Source organism: Rhinoraja longicauda, chromosome 17 (genome assembly GCF_053455715.1).
Source record: "Rhinoraja longicauda isolate Sanriku21f chromosome 17, sRhiLon1.1, whole genome shotgun sequence".
NCBI classification, from domain to species: domain Eukaryota; kingdom Metazoa; phylum Chordata; class Chondrichthyes; order Rajiformes; family Arhynchobatidae; genus Rhinoraja; species Rhinoraja longicauda.
In genome coordinates, this window is record NC_135969.1 from 21,147,404 (window position 1) to 21,154,474 (window position 7,071).

Consider the following 7,071-nt stretch of genomic DNA (forward strand, 5'->3'; position numbering starts at 1 on the left):
TCCCTCCTCCCCCCCCTCCCTCCTCCCCCCCTCCCTCCTCCCCCCCTCCCTCCTCTCCCCCTCCCTCCTCCCTCCCCCCCTCCCTCCTTCCCCCTCCCTCCCCCCTCCCTCCTTCCCCCCTCCTTCCCCCTCCCTCCCTCCCTCCTTCCCCCTCCCTCCCTCCTTCCCCCTCCCTCCCTCCTTCCCCCTCCCTCCCTCCCTCCCTCCTTCCCCCTCCCTCCCTCCTTCCCCCTCCCTCCCTCACTCCCCCTCCTTCCCTCCCCCTCCCTCCCTCCCCCCCTCCCTCCCTCCCCCCCTCCCCCTCCTCCCTCCCCCCCTCCCCTCCTCCCTCCCCTCCTCCCTCCCCCTCCTCCCTCCCCCCCCTCCCCCTCCTCCCTCCCTCCCCCCCCTCCCTCCCCCCCCTCCCTCCCCCCCCTCCCTCCCCCTCCCTCCCTCCCTCCCCCCCCTCCCCTCCCCCCCTCCCTCCCTCCCCCCTCCCTCCCTCCCTCCCCCTCCCTCCCTCCCTCCCTCCCTCCCCTCCCTCCCTCCCTCCCAACTCTCCTCTTCCACCCCTCCTCCCCAATCCCCCGCACTCCCAGCCTGGGGCACCACCGACCACCTCGCTGTCAACACGGGGCTGCATTTCAACAGGTTTTTTTAACCAAATGAAAAGGGAAAAGTTCGAACTTGTACAATGTCTTTTTGCTTACTTTACTCGTGATACAGTTTCAAGTATTTTAAATAAAAGTTAAATAAGATTAAATTGTTTTTTTTAAACAATCCATTTGTAGAAAGTTATGTACTCTGGGAGTGTCCCCCCCGCCCCCCAAGATGTTTGGGGACTTCTCCCTCCCTCAGCCTCCCCAGGTCACACAGGGTCCCTGCTCCTCCTCAGTCCCGGGTGTGAATATTCCCGCAGTGCTGCTGCACGTTCGGTAATCACCCCGTGCGCTACTTGCAGTTTCTCTTCACGCTGGCACGGTGAAGCTCACAATTTCCAGCGGGTCTCCCGCTGACCAACGCCAGGTTTTGAGTTTTATCTTCTCGCAGCCGGTGATTGCAGCTTTCCCGCTTTTTGTTTCCTTCCCCCAGTGTGGCGCCTTGTTCACGCAAAAGTGCTGTGGAGCCCAGATAACAATGGAACAGGTTTGAAAGGCTGAGTAGCAGCTACAAAGGGCGATGCACAGTGTTCCTCTCAGAGGCTCGCATCCTTGCCACCCACAGACTGCCCGTGTCTGGGGGGAACTCCCTGGCAACCTTGACAAGCCGGCTGGGGCTGGGCACTGAGGGAACTGGGCAGCGGCTGATGGAGGCAGCGGTCTCTATACTGAGGTGACGGTGATCCCCCCCCCCCCCCCCCCGGTCCTATCTCGGCCCCCACCTTCACAAAGATCTTTTGTTTGGGAACCTGTGAGTTTTTAACCTGCTCCCATCCCCTTGTGAAGCAATGTATCCCCACAGCAAGATGCAGACAGCCTTGGTGATGCCGTGGCTCAGCCTGAACTGTGAACTGTGGCAAAGGTCCAAGCGGGTCGGCGACGACCTTCAGCGAGACTCAGTGGGAAATGACGGACGTGGTGGAGGGAGCGGAATGAAGAGCTGGTGTCGGCACAACCTGCACTGCTGATGAAGGACGTGTCGGAGCCTGGTCACGGGAAACGGCCGCAGAGACCAGTGTCCGTGCTGTTCATAGTTGGTGAACATGGTGCTGCCGGCCATCTGTCCGTGCTGGCGGCTTTGCCCACCATCCCACCTACACCCATCAAGTTAGCTCACGCATTTATGTACAACCTTTCCCCGTCTCCCCTCGTGTTTTGCAGGGCATCAGAGAGAGGGTCAGGAGCAGACCATGAGCCTGTCTGCCGTTCAGTGTGATCCTGGCTGCTCTTTTATCTCACTGCCCTCTCCTGCACTCACCCCACCACCCATCGTTTCCCTTGCACCAATCTGTGCCAGACTCCAGGCTGAAGATTTCCACAGATTCACCGCCTCTGCTTGAAGACATTGCTCCTCATCTCAGTCCCTGGTAGACAGTGCATCGTAGGAGACCGTGACCCCTGAGTTCAGCTGCCCCAGCCTGGGGAATACCTTGAAGAGAGAGAGATAGTCCAGGTATATTTAAGAGCAGGATGGAAATTGGAGGTGAAGTGTATAAAGTCAGTGAGTTCTGCATGGGTGTAAGAGGTAGCACCAATGCAGTCGTCGATGTAGCGGAGGTAGAGTTCGGGGATGGGGCCAGTGTACGTCTGGAACAGGGATTGTTCGACGTACCCGACAAAGAGGCAGGCGTAGCTAGGGCCCATGCGAGTGCCCATAGCCACGCCTCTGGTTTGGAGGAAGTGGGAGGAGTCAAAGGAGGAGTTGTTGAGGGTAAGAACCAGCTCTGCTAGGCGGAGGAGAGTGTTGGTCGATGGGGATTGGCTGGTTCTACGGTCGAGGAAGAAACGGAGGGCTTCGAGACCATCCTTGTGGGGGATGGAAGTGTAGAGTGACTGGACCTTCCTGTGTTGACCTTGCGGGGGAGTTTGCTGGTTTAATTTAGATCTCGATTCATTCCACTAAGTCCAGGGTATTGACAATCTGATTCATCTCCCCATTGCCCCTACCGTCAGAATACTGTGGGAGGCTTTTAGTGGGTGTATGTTCCCACTCTAGAAGACGTGTACCTGAGCCCTTGTGATGTGACATTAGCTGGTACCTCTGTCCACCTGCCTTTGCCCGCTGAAGGAACACTTCAGCCCTCGTTTAGGTTTGTTATTGTTACGTGACCAGAGGTCCAGTGAAAAGGTTTGTTTTACATGCTATCCAATGGTGCATACCGAATACAATCAAGGTAAATATGTAGAGAAAAGTGCAGAATATAGTTGTCAGCATAGTCATACAGCACAGAAACAAGCCCATCAACCCAGCTTGCCCACGCCGACCAACATACCCCATCTACACTAGACCCACCTGCCCGCATTTGGCCCATATCCCTCCAAACCGTTCCTATCCATGTACCTGTCTAAATGATTATTTTAAATGTTGTTATAGTCCCTCCCTCAACTACACCCTCTGGCAGCTTGTTTTATACACACACCACTCTGTATTAAATCTTCCCCCTCTCACCTTAAACCCATGCCCTCTGGTTCTTGATTTATCCCACTCTGGGGAAAAGACTGTGCATTTAACCGGGGGACCTCCCTCGTCCACTCCTCCCCATCTCTCCCTTCCCAATCTCCCCATCTCCCCATTCCCATATTCCCTCCCCTCCCCCTCCCCAAATCCACCCTGCCTCCCCACCCCATCTCCCCACCCCATCTCCCCCCCTCCACTCCCCACCCCATCTCCCCCCCTCCCCACCCCATCTCCCCCCTCCCCACCCCATCTCCCCCTCTCCCCACCCCCTCTCCACCCCATCTCCCCCTCTCTCCCACCCCATCTCCCCCCTCTCTCCCACCCCATCTCATCTCCCCCTCCCCACCCCATCTCCCCACCCCATCTCCCCCCTCCCACCCCCCCCCCTCCCCCACCCCATCTCCCCCCTCCCCACCCCATCTCCCCCCCCTCCCCACCCATCTCCCCCCTCCCCACCCCCATCTCCCCCTCCCCACCCCATCTCCCCCTCCCCACCCCATCTCCCCCCTCCCCACCCCATCTCCCCCTCCCCACCCCATCTCCTCCCCCCTCCCCACCCCACTCCTCCCCCCTCCCCACCCCATCTCCCCCCCTCCCCACTCCCATCTCCTTCCCCTCCCCATCTCCTTCCTCCCCATCTCCTTCCCTCCCCATCTCTTCCCCTCCCCATCTCCTCCCCCCTCATCTCCCCACCCCATCTCCCCCTCCCTACCCCATCTCCCCCCTCCCTACCCCATCTCTCCCCTCCCTACCCCATCTCTCCCCCTCCCTACCCCATCTCTCCACCTCCCTCCCCACCCCATCTCTCCCCCTCCCCACCCATCTCTCCCTCCCTTCCCCACTCCATCTCTCCCCCTCCCTACCCCATCTCTCCCCCTCCCTCCCTCCCCCACCCATATCCCTCCCTCCCTCCCCACCCCATATCCCTCCCTCCCTACCCCATATCCCTCCCTCCCTCCCCACCCCATATCCCTCCCTCCCTCCCCACCCCATATCCCCTCCCTCCCTCCCCACCCCATATCCCTCCCTCCCTCCCCACCCCATATCCTCCCTCCCTCCCTCCCCACCCCATATCCCTCCCTCCCTCCCCACCCCATATCCCTCCCCTCCCTCCCCCACCCCATATCTCCCCCTCCCTCCCTCCCCATCCCATATCTCCCCCTCCCTCCCCCATCCCATATCTCCCCCTCCCTCCCTCCCCCACCCCATATAATAATAATAATAATAATAATATTCATTTATTGTCATTGCAACGAGTACAACGAAATTAAAAAATAGCAATCCTGACGGTGTGTACAAACATATATGCAATAAATGCAAAACAAATAAATACATAAATACAATTAAATACAATTATATTAAGTACAAGATTTTTAACAGTGTTGCCTAGTGCAAAGGTAGTTTTCAGTTCTCGTATGGTCCGGGGTAAAAAACTGTTCTTAAGTCTGTTTGTTCGGGATTTGATCGACCTGAAACGTCGACCAGAGGGCAGATGAACAAACAGACGGTGGCCGGGGTGGGATGGATCTTTTATTATTTTGCCTGCTCTACTGAGGCAGCGTAGGCTGAACAGGTGCTCCAGGGAGGGCAGTGAGCAGCCGATGATCTTCTGGGCCGTCGTGATGACCCTCTGAAGGGCCTTCCTGTCCTTTTCTGAGCAGCTGGCATACCATGTGGTTATACAGTATGCCAGCACACTCTCGATGGAGCAGCGATAGAAGGACAACATGAGCTTCTCTTGCAGGTTGGTTTTCCTGAGGATCCTCAGGAAGTGGAGTCTCTGCTGTGCCTTCTTTACTGTGGTGATGGTGTTGGTAGACCAGGTAAGATCCTCTGCGATGTGCGTACCCAGGAACCTGAAAGCTGGTACCCTTTCCACACAGACCCCATTGATGTAGAGTGGGTCGTAATCTCCACTGGTTTTTCTAAAGTCAATTATAAGTTCCTTTGTTTTGGAGGAGTTCAGGACCAGATTGTTCACTGAACACCATGCTGCCAGCCTTTGGATTTCATCCCTATAGGCTGTCTCATCTCCTTCTGAGATGAGTCCAACCACAGTCGTGTCATCCGCGAACTTGATGATGGTGTTGGTGGGATGGGTGGGGGCGCAGTCGTGAGTGTAGAGGGAGTAAAGGATGGGGCTCAACACACAGCCCTGTGGTGAGCCGGTGCTCAGTGTAATGGTGGAGGAGAGGTGAGGGCCTATTTTGACGGTCTGGGGGCGGTTGGTCAGGAAGTCCTTGATCCATTGGCAGATGGTTTGGGAAAATCCAAGGTCGGAAAGTTTGGTGACCAGTCTGCTCGGGATGACCGTGTTAAAGGCAGAGCTGAAGTCGAGGAAGAGCATCCTCACATAGCTCCCCTGGTGTTCAAGGTGGGTCAGTGCAGTGTGAAGAGCAGTGTCGATGGCATCCCCTGTAGACCTATTGGCTCTGTAGGCAAACTGGTGTGGGTCGAAGGTGGGTGGGAGGCTGGCTTTGATGTGCTGCAGGACCAGTCTCTCGAAGCACTTTGTGATGACCGGTGTGAGTGCTACCGGACGGTAGTCGTTAAGACCGCTGATGACAAACTTTTTCGGCAGTGGGATGATTATGGCGGACTTCAGGCAGGGAGGGATGGTGGATTTTAAAAGGGACAGGTTGAAGATTTTTGTGAAGACCTCAGATAATTGGTCTGCACATTCCCTCAGCACTCTGCCCGTCACACCATCGGGGCCTGCAGCTTTCCTGGGATTCACTGCTCTGAGCACGCGCTTAACATCATACTCCTGCACAGTGAAGGTGTTGCTGTCAGGTGCTGGAGAGGGTGTAATATCTGCCACTGTAGCTTTCACCTCGAAACGAGCAAAGAAACAGTTAAGTTCCTCAGCCAGCGAGGCGTCGCCGTCGGCAGTCGTGCGGTTGCTGGTCTTGTAGTTGGTGATGTGCTGGATGCCTTGCCATACCCGCCGTGGGTCATTGTTGGAAAAGTGGTCCTCAATCTTCCTCTTGTAGGACGCTTTGGCATCCTTGATGCCTCTCTTCAGGTTGGTTCTAGCAGCACTGTATAGAGCTCTATCACTAGACCTGAAGGCGGTGTTACGGTCCTTGAGAGACTGACATCCTTTGTCATCCAGGGTTTTTGATTGGGATACAACCGGATGCGTTTGTCGACGGTGACATTGTCAACACAGTTTTGGATGTAGCAAAGTACAGTTGATGTGTACTCCTCCAAGTCCTGATCCTCAAAAATATCCCAGTTGGTCCTTTCGAAGCAATCCTGCAGCTGCGAGGAAGCTCCTTCAGGCCATGTCTTAACAGTCTTTATGGTGACTGGAGGTTTCCTCCTGAGTGGGGTGTATGCTGGAGTTAGGAATATGGACAGGTGATCTGACTGCCCCAGGTGTGGTAGTGGTGCTGACCTGAAACCCTTCTTAATATTTGAGTAAACCCTTGTCTAGTGTGTTTTTCCCCCTGGTAGCACATCTTATGTGTTGTTCAAGTTTCGGGAGAACTGACTTTAGGTCTGCATGGTTGAAGTCCCCGGCTATGATGTGGGCTGCTTCGGAATATGTGCTCCCCCACCCCATATCTCCCCCTCCCTCCCTCCCCCACCCCATATCTCCCCCTCCCCATATCTCCCCCTCCCCATATCTCCCCCTCCCCATATCTCCCCCACCCCATATATCCCCCTCCCTCCCCACCCCATATCTCCCCCTCCCTCCCCACCCCATATCTCCCCTCCCTCCCCACCCCATATCTCCCCTCCCTCCCCTACCCCATATCTCCCCCTCCCTCCCCATATCTCCCCCTCCCTCCCCCACCCCATATCTCCCCTCCCTCCCCCACCCCATATCTCCCCTCCCTCCCCCACCCCCATATCTCTCCCTCCCTCCCCCACCCCATATCTCCCTCCCCCACCCCATAATCCCCCTCCCCCTATCTCCCCCTCCCCCTATCTCCCCTATTGGATACATTGTGGCGCCGGATATCCGGG